This window comes from Sebastes fasciatus, chromosome 4 (genome assembly GCF_043250625.1).
Source record: "Sebastes fasciatus isolate fSebFas1 chromosome 4, fSebFas1.pri, whole genome shotgun sequence".
In the NCBI taxonomy this organism is placed as follows: domain Eukaryota; kingdom Metazoa; phylum Chordata; class Actinopteri; order Perciformes; family Sebastidae; genus Sebastes; species Sebastes fasciatus.
Genome location: NC_133798.1, coordinates 40559966 through 40569023, shown reverse-complemented (window position 1 = coordinate 40569023; position 9058 = coordinate 40559966). Strand labels below are relative to the sequence as shown.

At 42.0% G+C, this 9058-nt stretch overlaps 1 long non-coding RNA gene across 1 annotated transcript in view; it reads right to left on the bottom strand.

Moving 5' to 3' along the window:
* Nucleotides 1-5992: 5992 nt before the first annotated feature.
* LOC141767128 (uncharacterized) overlaps nt 5993-9058 on the bottom strand; it is a 41156-nt gene continuing 38090 nt past the window's right edge. Inside the window, exon 4 of the long non-coding RNA XR_012593785.1 lies at nt 5993-6891. This is a non-coding gene — a long non-coding RNA (uncharacterized LOC141767128). The remainder of the gene's footprint in view (nt 6892-9058) is intronic.

Genomic DNA, 9058 nt, shown 5'->3' with positions numbered 1-9058 from the left:
GCACCGTTGGAAAGCCCGCATATGGTAACATGATAAGGAACCAACTCCCATATCTCTAGGACCTTCCTTTCAGGTCGTAATTTAAAATGTGCGATCCTCAAATGTCTAATCGTGGTTATCATCCCTATTCCCTAACCCTAACCCAGCTGATAAGGGTAGTACAGTTGTTTTAATTGACAGGGAACAATATGTATGGGAAGGGTACAGACAACTCAGTGATCCAAAATATTACTCCATATTAACCACACCAATTTACATGGACACAATCCCCATAGTCCAGAAAATCATTCAAGCATTACAGGACAAAAAGTTCAATTCTAAACAAAAAATCAACTTATTAGTTGACTCTGTTCCTAGACCTAGACTATTTGATATGCTCCCTGAAATACATAAGGATCCTGTCAAGTGGAGTAAACCTTTTATCATTCCACCAGGGAGACCTATTGTCTCTGACTGCAGTAGCAAAGCTTATCGCACTGCTGAATATAGAGATTTCTTTCTTAATCCTCTGTCGACCACACTCTCCAGCTATATTAAGGACACCTATGAATGTGTCAACAAAGTTAAACAACTCAATGTCCCTGAGAACTCCATTTAGTTCACCATGGACATTGACAGCTTATATACTAATATTGAGACTAAAGAGGGCTTGCAAGCCGTAAAAAATATCTTCCAGAAAAATCCCAACAAAAAGAGACCTGACAAGGAATAATTACAATTATTGGAAATTAATTTAACCAGGAACGACTTTCAATTTAGTGGGGAATTCTTTCTGCAGATAAAGGGAACTGCCATGGGTAAACAATTCGCCCCAGTTTACGCCAACATCTTCATGGCGGATTGAGAAACCACAGCATTAGCCTCATGTTTAAAACCACCTTTATATTATTACAGGTTTCTGGATGGTATCTGGGGTGTGTGGACTCATTCGAGAGAGGATTTTGACGTATTCCTAGCCACTCTGAACAATCACAATCCTTCTATTAATCTGAAATCTTTTGTGAGCATGACTTCTGTTGACTTTTTAGACACCACGACCTTCAAAGGTGAACATTTTCTAAATTCCCACACACTTGACATTAAAGTGTTCTTCAAAGAGACAGACACACATGCTCTGCTCTATAAAACTAGTCACCATCCAAAGCACACGTTTGCAGGCCTGGTGAAGTCACAACTACTAATATGCCACAGAATCTTCACACAGAAGAGGGATTTTAAACTGCTATTCTCAGCTTTGACCACTAGAGGGTACTCCAGGTCCTTTCTTAGAAAGGTCTTTGAAACCTTCAGACAGACTAAACCCATTCAGCTCCCACTGGTTACAACCTTTTCTCCAGCTACTGTTAGCAAATTCATTCATAGTATAGTATGTTGAAATATTTCATTAAAAAGTCATAGTATAGTATGCGCACCAGTTCTCATCTTCTCCGGACCCTTTAAGTCAAGACAATGTTGGCATTTTGCATCTGTCATCAAGGAAGAAAAAAAAGAAGAAAAAAATCTGAAACAATAATCAAATATTTTGCTTTTCTGGTGTTTCCTCACTCTGTGAGATCATCCAGCATCAATCTCATCTCGGCTGCAGCTGAGCTTCTGATGAGCCTCCCTCTTGTTCTCCAGCTGCTCCTCCAGTGTTTTCTGGAGGACGGAGACACAAAAAATACATTTTAGACACACAATCATTCAGATATAAACATCATGTCATTTGACTGTTGTAGTTTCCAGCTGTGTACAGACGGTAGAGGTTTTCAGGTCCACCTCTCATCCCTTTGATGTTCTCGTCTCCATCCAGTCTGCTGCTCCTTTCCCAACACCACGTGTCTTTTCTCCGAGATCCAACAAAGAAGACAAATGAGCTCCTTAAATGGGCTGTAGTTTCAGCTTTAGGTATTCTGAAGTGCTGGACATCAGAGATAATGATAATCTCAGGAAGTGTAAATCACACTGAATGATTTCTGAATGTCCATGTTTATTATAGACCATACCCTATAATAAGTTTAAGAGGCAAGTGAATTTAAAATATGTTGTATGCTTTCCAAATGTGGGTCCAAAATTGTTAAATTCAAATCTAGCACAGGCAGACAATCTCTAAATGAAAAGGTCATTTTAACAGCATATTTGGTCATATCAATTCAATTCAATTCAATTCAAATCACTTTATTTGTCCCCGAGGGGCAATTGTAGAGGCTCGTAGAGTATTACAATTAACAACACAAACAGGAAATTTGAAACGTCTTTAAAGTTAAAAAAAAAGTGATACTAATATAGTACTAATACCAGTAAATACTTAAAAATAGTGCAAATAGTGCAGTATACACAGTATACGGTACATACGGATGTAAAAAACAAAACAAAAAACAGATGAATGAAAAGCAGTCCAGGGCCGAAGATTTACGGGAGTAAAAAATGTCATCCCAATGGAATTGAGATTTGAAAAGACTGAATGCTAAATTGGACATGTTCTGAAGACAGATATTTTTGCAGTGTGCTAAACAGTGATATGTCTTGACTGTAGACAACAAGATGTATTAAACTGCTCTGTGCCAACCTGTTCCACCCTCTAGCCTAACAGACAAGGCTCTGTCTAATTAAAAACATTCATCCGCTAGCTGTGCCCTCCAAGGTCAATAGTCTGGACCTCTGAACCGGCCCCTGCTGTAGCACAAGGCCTTTCATTAGATTAAACACAATAATGAGAAAATCTTTTATCTTTGCATATAATTAAAGCTGGGTTGAAGGACAACTTAATCAATGATGTGGAATGACAAGTTCGTAAATGAATTAGACCTGCCAATGGGGGCTTGGCTGCGATCAATGACAAATGTTAAGCAGAGAGTGGATGGGTTGTAGTAACAGCAACAGGCATCTATGGGTACAGACCAGAATATTTGATGCTGCGGGCATAGACTGAGACTTAGCTGGATTACTGATCAACCTCTGTGTTTGTGTGAGTGTTAAATGGGCAAACGATCAGTTCTCACAGAATATGTCGAATCTTACATCTCATTATACATTAATTAAAAGACACTTGCAAAGAATATTTGCGTGTATACTGCTGATCTTGAGGTGCATTTTACGCCTTTGCTGGATGATTTCAATTGTGCCAAATTGCAATGCATAACTTGAGTGTAAAGCCAGCATGAATGTCTTATTTTAATAGCATCATCTAGCCATACGGGGGCAGTGTTGTCCTTTGAAATAGCCTCCAGGCTCTCTCTGAGTTTAGCAGGCTGCGGAGCCAAAAGGCAAAACTGGAAGATGAAGTGGTGGGATTGTAGATGGGATGATGGAGACTGTACAGTTGCTGCGTCCGGTTACATCCATATAATAAATTAATTCATTTTGATAAAAGCATATTATTACAGTATTTTGGGGTGGGATAATTGGTCACACTGAATGCAACTAGTCCAATGCAAAAAACAAATTCACTCTCTGATCTGGGCTCAAATTTTCAGATAGTATCAACTGAACAATTCTGGTTTTGAGTTTATAAAAACTCAATTGTCAGTATAAATTTGCATTCCTTCCAATAGGAGAAGCGTGACATACAGCATGAAGAATAAAGTGTTTTTCACGGTTCTCTACTGGCCGTGTGAGTTTGTGTTTGAGGAGATGGGAAAGGATGTGAGCACGAGCTTGTATTGACAAGCCTTCACTTGCTGTCTGACATACAGACAGGAAGTCACTGTCACATGACTGAGATATCGGCACCTTGTCCGATTGCACAGAGGGCCTCTTATGTATGCTGCCAGCACAAATACAGGCCAAGTCATTCATATACACACACACACAAAGAGAGAGAGAGAAAGAGTGAGAAGATGAGAACAAAGCCAGAGAAAAGGAAATATTAAGACTTTTTTTGGCGGCTAGGTAAAATTACTGGCCTCATGTCTTATTGGTGAATCATGAATTGTTCTTTTTTGCATTTGTATACATGAAACAGAGCGAGGTGATTCCTGCAGCTGGATTTCTACCTGACTTGGGCGTCTGTCGAACAATTATCAGTTCCCCTATCTGTTCGGCTGCTATCTGTCCCATCACACTCACGCCCAATTTCCCTAAACTGTCACAGCTAATAATTGGGCCTCTCTGTCAGGAAGGAAATCAGGCCCGCTGTTCTAACTAAAACACACATCCCTCACCCCTCCCTTTATCCTTCCTTCTCCTCCTTTTTCCCTCTCCCTCTCTTCTTCCCGTCTCCATCACCCTGGTCCCCTAATACAGTGGAAATCAGCTCTCCAGATAGAACACAGCTACCTCCTCTTCTTCCACCCCCGAGCTAGTGTGTGTGTGTGTGTGTGTGTGTGTGTGAGTGTGTTCGGGAGGGTGCACGCTGTGTGACAGTGGTAGCCTCAGGGCCAGGTTGCTGTTGACAGGGACGAGGGTCTCTGATTTGAGGAGAGCAGTCACACCAGCGACTGCAGCTGCCTCCCCAAGTGACACCTCCCTGTTAGTGGGGGAGATGTGGACACGTGTGCCAGTGTGTGTGTGTGTGTGTGTTGGCAATGTTGATAGCGGGGTTGATGGAATGACTGGCTGCCTACAGTGCTCAGGACAAACATGGAAACTTTCCCTGATGAGCTGACAGGCCCTCATGTTGAACACCTAACTGGGCTCCGGTTGGTGCTCGGACAAAGTGCAGAAGAGGTGACGGCAAGAAGGAAGAAAGTGAAAACACAAGCCAAGCAGGTCAGGGAAATAAAAAGAGGTGGAAAGAGGAAACTAAACAGCACCCAGTCCTTATGTGTCATGCTTGTGTGCAGCGTGCATACATGTCTGTGTGGATTTGTGCGTCCGCTTGTGTCTCCAGAGTCCAGGCTGCGTAGATCACCATTCCACCTTATCTAATTTCATTAATGTGATCCCCTGTCCATCCTCTGACGGCTTAATAGCCATTATTTGTGGGTCCCTTCAAATAAAGGCTCAGCAGTAAATTGCAGTCTGTGGAAATCGAGATATAAACGCCACCCTGCATTACTGTATAATATCTTTCCCTTTAATTAACTGAAAGCCATGCTGACATTTATTGGATTGCAAGTTACTTGTTAATGGCAATAAATTGCGAAACAAAAAAAAGAATCATTGCTTATTTTACATCAATAATTTGTGGACCTTTTGCTAATGATTATTCATTACTCGCCTATGGGGACTGTCGTGTTTGGTGAGCTAAAGTGAATGAAGAATGTAAAGATTTAAGTGGGCAGCATCTACTTAGTGTTATGGCTTTGGTGTCGTGCATTAAATGCCTCGCTCTGTTGCTGTCCCTTTACGCTGTCTTCTGCATCTGGCTTTTGGTGAAGAATGTGTTCGGTGAAATTTATTGCACTGAGTTCTTTCCATCAGGCTGAACTACTTTTAAGGAGAAAGTGTTACCAACTGTGTTAGCATTTTGATGGCATGAGGATATTCTCATGTTAACCTCAACGATGGAATAGAAAACTGAACTAAAATCAGTTCATGTGCTGTTCTATGTGCTTGTTTGCTGTGTTTTTGCTGAGGTTTTTTAATTAACAGCATTTGACAAATTCATCATTCAACAGACATCTGGGTCTGGAGTTTACTCCTCTTCATCACAGTACGTCACATGTGAAAAGTGTTTTATTACTGACAATGAATCAGAACTGTATTTTCTGAATTATTTAGAAATAATACACTGTATAATCAAGTCACCACTAGCATATTGGGAAGCAAGATATAAATTGTAACTGAAGTGCTGCAATACATTTGAGCAAAAGTGTAGCTGTGATTTGTCAACAACATTAATTAGCTAGCCGATTTTAAGTGATTGCTTTTTTGATAAAGATGAAAAACGTCCTTTAAAAGTTAAGTTTAATTGCACTTTTTTAAAAATATATAAATTGGAAGGAATTATTTTCTAGAAATTGTAGCTTCATATTCTGATAAGATAGATAAGATACGCAAAGGATAAATGGACAAATATTGATATAGTACAGATTTACTATATTTAATGCAGATCTAAGAAGGTAATCAGTAATCATCTTTTTTCTAATAAACATCCCCAAACCACATTGTGCACATGATGATGAATAATCCACAAGTGTATTTGTGTTGACATGGCAACATACAGACATCCAGGCCTCCGTACCTGCCGTCTTTAGTTTGCCACTACTTACAACACAAATTGTTCCAGTGCAGCGAAGGCACCAATTTCCCTCTGTAGTGCCACTCAGTGTGTGCGTCACTCAGTTGCTACCAGCTTGCTATTTGGAAGAACATATTCCCTGTCGTAGTGGGCACCCGTCAGAGGAGCGGGTGGCTCTCATCAGGCGCTGCCACTTGCCTGGTGCTGGCATTGATCTGGCGTGGAGGGAACGGAGATCTGACAGCCCTGCCACAAAAATCAGACCCTTCAGACGCCAGGAAGAGAGACTTACTCCCCCGCCTCTCTTTGCACACAAATGCACGCACACGCATCCACACACAAACACAAAGTCAAAAAGAGCAGTCGGTCAGAGTGTACGCATGCAGCTAGGGCCTGTCAGTGCAGATCTAGTTGACGAGGCTCTACATGTAGAGAAGGACTGGGGAGGAAGAGAATGGCAAGTGGAAGGGAGGGGAGGGGCGGCATCAGTTTAAATGATGGGACATGAGCGGGAGAGCCAGCTCACACTCGGCCCGATGACCCCTCCGCTCTCTGTGTTCTCTCGCTCTATGGTAACCTCTCCACGTTGCCATCCTGCCCCTGGGTGATTGCCCGGGTTACCCTTTCTTCTGCATCATCTGTTGTCTCCCGGTCGTGGATATGACCAGAGACAAGCTCTGAGAGAGACGTCCCTCTCCACCGATATCACGCTGTGTCTCTCACACACTTGTCTCAAATGCCTCCTACTCATCCCTTCTGATGCCTCCCATCAACCTGCGAATGAGCAACTGTGACAGGGAGAGAGAGAGAGACAGAGGGAGACAGAAAGGGAAGAGGGGAGGGGGCGAAAGAAGGGGGCATTAGAGAGAGCTGTTTATTTTGCAAGGCTGACAGAAAACTCTCCGAAATGCTGAGTTGGGATCACGTTGAGTAACATAGACTGTGACTTTTTAGGGGAGAAACAAACTGCTTTGGTAAACTTGGAATGACTTTGGAATAATCTGGACCCTCCTCCTCCTCATATTGTGGAATGTCAGAAGAGAAATGCACTTCAGCAGTTCATAGCTGCACTATAGAGCCATGTACAAACCATCTGAAATGACAGGTCAATCTGGAAATTTCTGCCGTTCAAAATGTCGTCTCTCTTACTCTTTCTCTCCATCTCTGTCTCACTGGATCAGTTCTTATTGTGAAACATTGCTTTTCCTGCATGTGTGCCGGCTTGTGCAACAGTAACCAGCTCTGCACTATCAGTTGGTTTATCTAAATCTAGAGAACCGTAAGGTGCTCTTGAGGATGGAAAACCTGGAAATCGATAAAAGAGAGGCAGTCTTAGGCAGACAAAGAAGGAAAACTATATCAGAAAGTCTTTGTTTAGTTGGCATAATAATGCTTCACATGGTCTTCGTTAGGGTGAAACACATGATGATCTGTCATTACGTGATGAAATAATGTTTACTTCAGGTGCCTTCTCTATATAGTGACGAAAGGCCCGGTCACACCAGAGAGTGGCACAGCCACATTCATTTGCATGTTTTTATGAAATACATGGTTCTAGATGCTTGGTGATGTAGTGGCTACTCGCAGGGCTAGTTGGTGAACTGCTGTGCTTGGTGAGCGAGAGCTAGCCGCTAACATGCTAACCAGCTGGAGAAATGCGAGGATGGCTTGGTACTGGGCCACAACACCAGTTTGAATTTCAAATGTCACCAAATTTGTACTCAATGCAGACAAATGTGTGCGGATCTACTTCCCTCGCGGTGAAATCCATCGATTTGAAATTCAATCAAAGAATGAATGGATTTTGCCGTTTTTCAGTAACTGATTGTCCGGCATTTGGAAACTTGTTTCACTGATCATATCACATATTGTACAAATAGTTAGAATTTGATCACACAGCCAGTTAGGCAACAAATGAATTAGTAAAAGCAAAGATCCCTAATTAGAAAACACAAAGTGAAGATGGAGGTTACACACTGCACGTCCTTTTTAAGTAAAGAACAGGCTTAAATAAAACCATGATAGCTTTACATGGAATCACCAGCTTGTGGCAGATAGAGCTTTAAAACCAGCTTTCTTCACATTGATCTTTAGTTAATCCAGAGTTATCCGCACTTCCTTTACATAATATTAGCTCAACCTCCCCCAACACAAAGGGGATAAATCTTATCAGCCATCTGGACCGTGCATTTACAAAATGATCAATTTCAATCAAAGGAAATTAGAGAGCTTGATGTATTTGACAAATAGATCATTGGCCTGCTTTACGTCTGACCCGAGTGTGATACTTTGTCGGACAATAATCTCTTTCGAATTATTAGAACATTCAATTAGTCAGATTAAATAACACGGCCAAGAAACATGTTGCTAATACAGAGAGTTGAAGCTGCACAATCTGTCCTGCATGTCTCACTGTTCTGCTTTCTGTGTCTCACCTTTTCCCTCAATCTTCTCCCCGACTCTCTGGCTTACTACTCACCTCCCACCCTGTTTTCAAAACTGTCTAGAAGCTTTGTGTGAGTGAGTGTGTGTGTGTGTGTGTGTGTGTGTGTGTGTTGTTTGGCTCAAGACAAAAGTGCCACCAAAAACAGGAAATTACAAAAGGTAATGTGGAGCGCAGCAGGTGATTCATCTCATGGACTCAGTACAGTAAGGAAGTTCTCTCTTTAATAACACACACACACACACACACACACATCACACACACATTTACAATCTAAATATTTTCTTTGGTCACAGTTGAAATGAAAGTTCCCAGCCCCCCACCCCCGGAGTGGTGAAGCCCTCTTGTCAGCCCCTTACAAGTCTTCAGTGTTGTCTGAGCAGTGTGCTGTCTGCAGTGGGACCTCGTCATTATCCAGTGTGTGTGTGTGTGTGTGTGTGTGTGTGTGTGTGTGTGTCCTGCTCCAGCCTCAGCCAGCAACATCACAGAGCCTGTATAAGCTCGAGTCCCAG